The sequence below is a fragment of the Sinocyclocheilus rhinocerous genome, unplaced genomic scaffold (genome assembly GCF_001515625.1).
Source record: "Sinocyclocheilus rhinocerous isolate Xijiao unplaced genomic scaffold, SAMN03320098_v1.1 scaffold2892, whole genome shotgun sequence".
Classification (NCBI taxonomy): domain Eukaryota; kingdom Metazoa; phylum Chordata; class Actinopteri; order Cypriniformes; family Cyprinidae; genus Sinocyclocheilus; species Sinocyclocheilus rhinocerous.
Window position 1 is genome coordinate 24083 of NW_015657985.1, and position 10320 is coordinate 34402.

Here is a 10320-nt window from a genome sequence, read left to right on the forward strand (position 1 = left end):
TGTGTGCTCCCGGCGCCTATTTATACTATAGTCGCACCGGTAGTGACGTCATGGCTGTCGCCGGCCAACGCGTTGGTGTTTTTTCAATGTATGCTTCAGACACGGGTCACGACGAGGCGTTCCCCCATAGCGACCCCTATAGGACGTAGTGTCTCGTTCCCTACTCAGGGAACCATGGTTACATAAGTAACCTGAGACGTTCTATTTGAGTTCATATTGTGATGCTTAAGATAATTATATTGTGTACTTGTGTTTTCTGAATGAGAACATGGTTAAACCTGTGCAAAATGAGGGCATTTTTGTGTCGAGTTTAGCAGAAAACACTGAGCAAATTGGAATGTGTGTGAAAACAGGTGAAGTGTGTTAAAGGTTTTGAGAAACATGTCTTTGTTTTGAGAACTGAATGAATGGTTTGGAAAATTGGGCCAAATTAATCAGTTATAGTGTGTTAGAGAAAAACTGTAAACATTCAGACTTGAATTGACCCTTCTCAAAGACCCACCCCCGTTAGTTACTGTTGCTATGTCCGACAAGCCATGGCGCTCACACACCACACATCATCACGCAGTGAGAAATACATCACAGAGCAAAGAGGACTCTGACAACGTGACGACAGACAAGACAGAGCAGGTTACTTTGTATGAAACAAAGTCTCATCTGTTACGGTCAAAGTTTTGTTATTTTTATTTGTGGGTATTGTGTATACTGATTTGGTTCATTCTTTTCTCCCGAGGTTGAGCTCCACCCCTACACACCTGCAGCTTGTTTAGTAAGGACACTCTGGGCTGAATATAAGGCGGAAGTTGCGATTGTGTTGTGGCTCTCCCTGTTCCAGCGCGTGTCCGCCACAGTTACTACTACGCTCTTTGAGCATGACTCGCACTTGTTGAGAAGCTCCTGCCGTCCAGCTACCGTTGATGAAGAGCGCATTCAGTGAGCTTCGTGCACGTCTTGCTGATAAGCAGTGCTTACGCTGTGTTTATTTTTGTGCTTTCTTTGATGTTTCTGTTGATCTGTTCAATGTAAACTTGTTTGTTTATTGGATACATATCGATTTATTTTGCTTTAGTTTAGTTGATTTAATTCTTTATTATATCTGTTGTTGGTTGATTAATGTGACTCGTGAGCGGTTTGGCCATTAATAAATGGTTAAATTGATCGTCTGTCTTGCGCGTTCTTTTTATGTTACTTAACCCCTTCCTGAACGAGCATTTTAAAAGGGGTTCGTAAACACAGCTTTTTGTATTTTTTTATTTTATTTTAAGAAATTCGAAAATAAATACCATTTTGTGGCTCTTTAATGTGTTGTGACTGACCGCTGTAGCACCTCAGTTCAAGCGGCATGTGAAACAATCTCTTCCTACTAGTTACAGCAGGAAATAAACATGAATGAACATCACAAAGTATGTTGCCTCAACCACGGAATGACATTAATACACCATTTTCAAGATCAACTCTACTGAGGTTAATCTACTAAATCTCCTGCCTAGTTTGTTTGTTGGACAAAATGGCGGATTTGGCATTATGATTTGTCAGATCACCTGTAGGTTGAATTGCTCCAATGGTTCAACTTGATGTGGAACAAAATTTAGTTCATGGCTTACCTGGTTGTGTTTATAGATGGATGGAAGTGCCATCAATCCAGTCTTTACTTCAATTCCTATGAGACGAAGAGCTGGACTGAGAGCAGAAGATACTCTGACGCAATGAGACTTGCACTAGGGTTCAATTTCTCTGTTTTTTCAACCAGGAGCTTTCTTGCAGCTTCTAGGCTGTCTTCATCCTGCCCCTCAGGGAGTTCTGGTAAGTAATTTACCTCGTACCTTTTTGGCCTTTTCAAGCCTTTTGATGCCATTCCCAGGCCACCTGTTTTGCCCCCATTTACACCAACCTCTACACATCCTGCTTTTCTTAGTTTAGTGCGATAGTTTCCCATTTTGAATTTCAAGCTATACTTCCAGCCAGAACACCCATCCGGTGAACCTCATTCCTTAAGGCAGGGATGTTTGCTTATGTGAGCTAGTGCCACAGAGTTGATCCGCTCTTCATTTGGGTAGGCATCAAATTTGTCATTTGTTTCATCAAGCTTTTCCAAAATAGTATGCTTCATGTCTCTTGGTACATTCAGGTACGACTGGTCTTGTAGATACGCAAGATTAGCCTGTCTGAGTCTGAATTCCACATCAACAGGAAATTTTGAAATGTCAAAAATGAAGAAAAGACAATTCAGCTGCATATTTTATTCATGCTGCAATGGATTCTGTGGAATCATGAATGAGTTGTGTACTTTGCCACCACCCAGCATGCATTACGGCACAAAGCTTTCTGATTATCACCATTGTTGAGATTTATATGCTGACATGCCTATGTGAGAGCAGGGGTCGGCAAGTAAGTTTGGCATCGGGCCAAAAATTGCCAGAACATATATACTATATATATATAGTCAAAGGATAATTTAAGAAATGAATTGATAAAAAAATGCAACTAGAATTGCCTGTGACAGACTGTTACAGTGTCTTTTGTAACTGGTAGTGAGCTGTGTTAAATCCTGTAGTAGGACAGTCATTAACAAAAAGCCACATTTGTGTCGTGGTGTCTGGGTTTTACACTGGATAAATTAATAAAGCAGAGTAGTGACACGTAACCTGCAGAGATGGATTACTGACCGGGCCAATGGGGCCAGTGCCCAGGGGCCCTTGACTACCAGGAGCCCGGGGGGGCCCTGGGCTTTAAGGTTGCGCAATCCAGTTTGGTTCGAAAAACCCATCAACAATGAAAATAAATGTTTATTTATGCTTGAATATATGTGTCCCTTAGCCTATACAATGCCTCTTGAACAAAGCTTTTGGTCTGTGAGGGCTCTCAGGCACTCCTGTTACTATTGGGCCCTGTAAATATGAAGGCCTCCAAATCTTTTATAGAACCAGGGCTGTAGCTGGGGTATCCGGGGCCCAATGCAGGTTGTTGCTGTGGGCCCCCTTGAAAACGCGTTCCGGAAGGAGGGACCCTTCAAGCCCAGGGCTCCTAGAAATGTCACCACCTTTTGCCCTGCTAGCGACGGCCCTGTGTAGAACCATTGTCTGTCCCATCCTGTTTCAAATTATATTTATTTGAACTAAACTTTGAGCTTCTTTGTGTAAAGGGTATAGGAAAATGTACTATTTGTCAGAATCAGAAAGAGATTTATTGCCATTGCACACACAAGAAATTTGTTTTGGTGACAGAAAAAGCTTATAGTGCAGACTCTGAGACAACAACAGTACACAGATAGTAAAATTAAAAATAAAGATATGTGAATAAGGGGGGCATAGAGAGAGCAATTGTGTCTGTTTTAGCATAGTAAAGATTTAAAATTTAGCATAGTAAAGATTTTACATCTTGGCTAAACTCACTTGGGGGCCACAGAACGCGTTTTTCCATTCCAATGCGCTACTTTTACATTGTTTTTCTATGTAAACACGCGCTAGACAGACGTGTATACCTGTTGCGCTCGCGTCTTGCAGTCTTTTGCAGTGTCTCGCGCATGACACGGCGTTCTAAAAACCTAAAAATGCGTCTCTAGACCTAAAACGCGTTTTACCCCCATTCCACTGCTCACGTCTCACGTTTTTCAAAGCAAAAACATTCTGTGTGCATGTCATTAAGCATTTCCTGATTAATTTAGTTAATTTCAACATTTCTAGTGCCGGTTTTTTTTTTTTTTACTATAATCAAACAATAATGTAGACTGTTATTGTCAAATCAGGCCTTAAAAACTAATTAGTTTGTTCTGAGCAAAAATGCTATTTTATTTCTCGTTCCGGTTCCATAGTTACCAATTAGAACAAAATATAAAATACTGCTTTATTTATTCCGAAACAAAAGTCAATTAAAATTTTTATTTGTTTATTTTAATTTTAATTTGATCAGTCTACAGTAAATAACGCTCCCAACGGTCAACACTGGAAACTCTAAAAGCATGACTTCATTTGAGAGTTGTAGAGATATTTCCTCATCATATATCCTCAAATATATTAGATATAATTAAAGTTTATATATAGGTAAATTATTTTATTTACAAATGTTAGATTTTTTACTCGTTAGACTAGGCCTATTTAAATGAATATAGGTAGCCTATATATTCAGAAATAAGTGCAGTTTATAAGCTACCATTTTATTCTTCCTGTTTAACATTTATTAGACTCCAGGTTAAAATAAAAGGATGCTTAATGTTATTTTTAAAATGAGAAAAATCACAGCTTATTCTGGATTTTTACAGAATGCAGTTTCACTTTTTTCCGTCTGCAGAACAAAATGAATAGCCTAAAAACAATTAACTTGCAATGTTAACTTATAGCCTATTACAAAAGAAACACTAAAAAAGATGTGTTTGACAAAATCTGAAAAATAAGGATGAATGATGTTTGACAGCCTAGGGAATGCATTTCCAGAGCATAGAGAGTCGCCGGCGTCGCCAGTCGCAAATATTAAACATGTTTAATAAAATCTTTGTGAAGACGATGGCTACAGCTGGTTTTTAAATTCTAAGACTAGAATCTTTAGACCGACTGTAAACAACACCGACTGAGCACAACTGCGTTTCCCAAAAGCATCATAAGCCTTTGATCGTAGAGATTGGTGGCAATTGTTCTATCAACATAGGCTTACGATGCTTTTGGGAAACGCAGCCCTGGTTTGAGCATTGAGTCGTAACGACCAAATTACATTCATAATCGGCCTAATACAGTTGGTTGAATGACTATAAAAGACCCTCCATCGAATATAAAAGTATAGCCAATAGTGTGTATATTTGAAATTACAGATTTTATTTTTTTTACTGGTCCAATCAGATTTTTGTTGCTAAGGCACTTGAAATGACTGGTCCAATCAGATTTTAGTTGCTAAGACGCTTAAAATGACTGGTCCAATCAGATTTTAGTTGCTAAGGCACTTAAAAATGACTGGTCCAATCAAAATTTTGTTGTTAAAGCGCTTGAAATGACTGGTACAATCAGATTGTAATACCTATTACCGCTATTATTAGACTAGTGAAATTAAAAGTTTTTGAATTTATTGAATTGAAATTGTATTGATGTCATATTTATTTGCTAATTAATACATAATGGATCTAAAGAAAACAAGTGGTGCTTTTAAAATAAAATTAAAAAAGATTAGGGATGCGAAGGAAGCCATTTTTCTTAAGAGGATTCCTTCCATTTCTAATTTCTTTGCTAAACCTCTGGATTTCGCTAGCATTAGCACAGAGCCTCAGCCATGCACTAGCAGTAAAGGGACGGCTGCCGTTTCCCATTCAGAAAAAGAGGAGGACGTCACAACTTTTTGTGAATCTAATACTAATTCCTTGAAGATCCAACAACACCCATCCCTAACAGAGCAGGTGCCTCAACTCTACTGCAACCTGGCAGGCACAGACCACCCACAGCAACAAACGGGCACTTCAGACAAAGGTTAATATAGTTTATTTTTTTAATTATTTTTCTTAAGTTAATGTTCAATGTTTTATTTCAATCAACGTTTGATTTAATTACATTTTTGTTTTTTTTCTATTTTAATTTCGTTTTCACTTTATAATTGCCTATTTCAGTTTTTCTTATTTTATTTTTTCTTGCTTATAGGTATTTTAATTAGTAAACTAAGATGGTTTAAATATGTTTAGGCTACCGCTGAAAAATGTATTCATTAGTTCATATATATATTATATTTTTTTTTCTCAACACGTGTGATTGGAATTTTTTTTTTATTAAAGACTAGATCCCGCTGGTCCGTACTTGGCTTGTCAGTTGCCTTTTAATTTTTTTTCTTTTTTCTTAAATTTTATTTCAGTTTTCTTGCTTAGTTTTATTTTACTATAATAGCTTTGCTTCAGACCCACAGGTGGAGCAGGCCGAACACCATTCATGCGGTAAGGAGGACGACGATCCCAATTCATGGTGCGACACAGTTACCGACCCCGCTTTATGGAAAAACACTTCCAGTGATAAAGTGAAGTCTATTCTTATCAGAAGAGGAGCAGCTCCTTTCCAAAATCAAAGCAGCAAATACCCAGCGTCTGTGAGGGATAGGACAATCGGTGGGAAGGCTAGGAGTTTTACCAACGCATTACTCAGCTGCTCTTTGCCAAATGGCCAAACTGTTTCTCGTCAGTGGTTACTGTACTCCCCGTAAAATGGATGCATTTACTGTTACTCGTGCAAACTATTTTCCACTAAGTATAATGCCTTCGTTGACGGATTTTGCGATTGGAAACATTCGGAGAGGATTGGGGAACATGAGAGAAGCGCGGCGCACAGGGCTTGTATGCAAATGTTACATCGACGCTCAAAGAGCACAGAAACAATTGACTCCGATTTAATTAAACAAATGGACTCAGAGAGGGAATATTGGAAGCAAGTATTACGGCGAGTTGTATCAGTCATCAAGTTTTTAGGTGAGAGAGGACTGGCATTCAGAGGAAATGATGAGTTGTTGTAATGGAAATGGAATGGAGATAATGGACATTTTCTAGGCATTCTCGAACTTTTGGCAGAGTATGATCCATTTTTAGCTGAACATATCCAAAAGTTTGGGTGGAAGGGAAAGGGCACTGTGTCCTATTTATCATCGACGACGTGTGAAGAGTTTATTCAGAGAGCAGGTGCCTCAACTCTACTGCAACCTGGCAGGCACAGACCACCCACAGCAACAAACGGGCACTTCAGACAAAGGTTAATATAGTTTATTTTTTTAATTATTTTTCTTAAGTTAATGTTCAATGTTTTATTTCAATCAACGTTTGATTTAATTACATTTTTGTTTTTTTTCTATTTTAATTTCGTTTTCACTTTATAATTGCCTATTTCAGTTTTTCTTATTTTATTTTTTCTTTGCTTATAGGTATTTTAATTAGTAAACTAAGATGGTTTAAATATGTTTAGGCTACCGCTGAAAAATGTATTCATTAGTTCATATATATATTATATATTTTTTTCTCAACACGTGTGATTGGAAAATTTTTTTTATTAAAGACTAGATCCCGCTGGTCCGTACTTGGCTTGTCAGTTGCCTTTTAATTTTTTTTATTTTTTCTTAAATTTTATTTCAGTTTTCTTGCTTAGTTTTATTTTACTGTAATAGCTTTGCTTCAGACCCACAGGTGGAGCAGGCCGAACACCATTCATGCGGTAAGGAGGACGACGATCCCAATTCATGGTGCAACACAGTTACCGACCCCGCTTTATGGAAAAACACTTCCAGTGATAAAGTGAAGTCTATTCTTATCAGAAGAGGAGCAGCTCCTTTCCAAAATCAAAGCAGCAAATACCCAGCGTCTGTGAGGGATAGGACAATCGGTGGGAAGGCTAGGAGTTTTACCAACGCATTACTCAGCTGCTCTTTGCCAAATGGCCAAACTGTTTCTCGTCAGTGGTTACTGTACTCCCCGTAAAATGGATGCATTTACTGTTACTCGTGCAAACTATTTTCCACTAAGTATAATGCCTTCGTTGACGGATTTTGCGATTGGAAACATTCGGAGAGGATTGGGGAACATGAGAGAAGCGCGGCGCACAGGGCTTGTATGCAAATGTTACATCGACGCTCAAAGAGCACAGAAACAATTGACTCCGATTTAATTAAACAAATGGACTCAGAGAGGGAATATTGGAAGCAAGTATTACGGCGAGTTGTATCAGTCATCAAGTTTTTAGGTGAGAGAGGACTGGCATTCAGAGGAAATGATGAGTTGTTGTAATGGAAATGGAATGGAGATAATGGACATTTTCTAGGCATTCTCGAACTTTTGGCAGAGTATGATCCATTTTTAGCTGAACATATCCAAAAGTTTGGGTGGAAGGGAAAGGGCACTGTGTCCTATTTATCATCGACGACGTGTGAAGAGTTTATTCAGGAAGTCTATTCTTATCAGAAGAGGAGCAGCTCCTTTCCAAAATCAAAGCAGCAAATACCCAGCGTCTGTGAGGGATAGGACAATCGGTGGGAAGGCTAGGAGTTTTACCAACTCATTACTCAGCTGCTCTTTGCCAAATGGCCAAACTGTTTCTCGTCAGTGGTTACTGTACTCCCCGTCAAATGGATGCATTTACTGTTACTCGTGCAAACTATTTTCCACTAAGTATAATGCCTTCGTTGACGGATTTTGCGATTGGAAACATTCGGAGAGGATTGGGGAACATGAGAGAAGCGCGGCGCACAGGGCTTGTATGCAAATGTTACATCGACGCTCAAAGAGCACAGAAACAATTGACTCCGATTTAATTAAACAAATGGACTCAAAGAGGGAATATTGGAAGCAAGTATTACGGCGAGTTGTATCAGTCATCAAGTTTTTAGGTGAGAGAGGACTGGCATTCAGAGGAAATGATGAGTTGTTGTAATGGAAATGGAATGGAGATAATGGACATTTTCTAGGCATTCTCGAACTTTTGGCAGAGTATGATCCATTTTTAGCTGAACATATCCGAAAGTTTGGGTGGAAGGGAAAGGGCACTGTGTCCTATTTATCATCGACGACGTGTGAAGAGTTTATTCAGTTAATGGGGGAGAAAATCAAGCAAACCATCGCTAAGGAAATTCAAAACGCGAAATACTTTTCTGTAATTGTGGACTCAACCCCAGACCTCTCTCATGTTGATCAACTGACTTTTATTTTTCGTTTTGTTGATCCTGATGGGCATGTTGTGGAGCGTTTTTTGGCATTCGAACCAATAGAAAGCCACACCGGGGAGAGCTTGGCTGACTGCATTTTGGCCATGGTTGACAGTCTTAGGCTTGACCTATCCAATTGTAGGAGGCAGTCATACGACAACGCAAGTAACATGTCGGGGAAGTATAAAGGGGTCCAGACACACCTTAAACGGAGTAATCCCTTTATCCATTTTGTGCCATGTGCAGCACATTCATTAAATTTGTGGAAATGGAATGGAGATAATGGAAATTTTCTAGGCATTCTCGAACTTTTGGCAGAGTATGATCCATTTTTAGCTGAACATATCCAAAAGTTTGGGTGGAAGGGAAAGGGCACTGTGTCCTATTTATCATCGACGACGTGTGAAGAGTTTATTCAGCTAATGGGGAAGAAAATCAAGCAAACCATCGCTAAGGAAATTCAAAACGCGAAATACTTTTCTGTAATTGTGGACTCAACCCCAGACCTCTCTCATGTTGATCAACTGACTTTTATTTTTCGTTTTGTTGATCCTGATGGGCATGTTGTGGAGCGTTTTTTGGCATTCGAACCAATAGAAAGCCACACCGGGGAGAGCTTGGCTGACTGCATTTTGGCCATGGTTGACAGTCTTAGGCTTGACCTATCCAATTGTAGGAGGCAGTCATACGACAACGCAAGTAACATGTCGGGGAAGTATAAAGGGGTCCAGACACACCTTAAACGGAGTAATCCCTTTATCCATTTTGTGCCATGTGCAGCACATTCATTAAATTTGGTTGGCACCAACGCTGTTGATAGTTGCAAAGTAGCTGGTAGTTTTTTTTTATTTAGTTCAGTCAATTTATTCTTTTTGCGCAAAGGACTGTCACTAGACAGGTTCCAGGCCACAAGCCAGCAATTACAGAGGCACGACATAGACATATTTACAGCAACTCGTCTTATTTCATCTCTGCAAGACTTTGTGGCAGCGCAGCGAGATGGCTTTGAAGCATTTGAAAGAGCAGCCATGAATGTGTCCGGCGTTTCTATGTGTTACAAGCGTGACATCCAGCGTGCAAAAAAGCGCAAAACGATGGCAGACGAGAGTGCAGAACCAGATGTGCTGCATGATGGCAGGGATCAGTTTTGAGTAGAGACATTCAGTGTCATCACTGACAAACTTACATCCTGTCTTCAACATCGTTTGGAGGCTTACAAACACCTGACTGAGCTGTTTGGTGTTCTTTTCATGCCTGTAGACTTTGACATTACAGCAAGCGCCGACGCGCTCTCAGCCTCGTACCCGCTGGATTTGGATAAGAGCCTGGCAGACGAACTGACCCATTTCAGATCATTTATGCAAGATGAACCAAAAATTCCCCTCAACATGCTCCAAACAATGATTAATCTGAATTTACAATCAACTTTTCCAAACGTGCACATTGCGTTAAAACTTTTTCTAACACTGCCAGTTACGAATTGCGAGGGAGAGCGCTCATTTTCTAAAATGTCTCGAGTTAAAAACGAACTGAGAACGAGAATGTGCCAAGAACGTCTCAACTCTCTGTCGCTCATGTCCATCGAGTCCGAACTCTTAAAAGAGCTCAGTTTCGATGAAGTGGTGGATGACTTCGCGAGGAGGAAGACAAGAAAGAAACTCCTGTAAGAAATTGTTT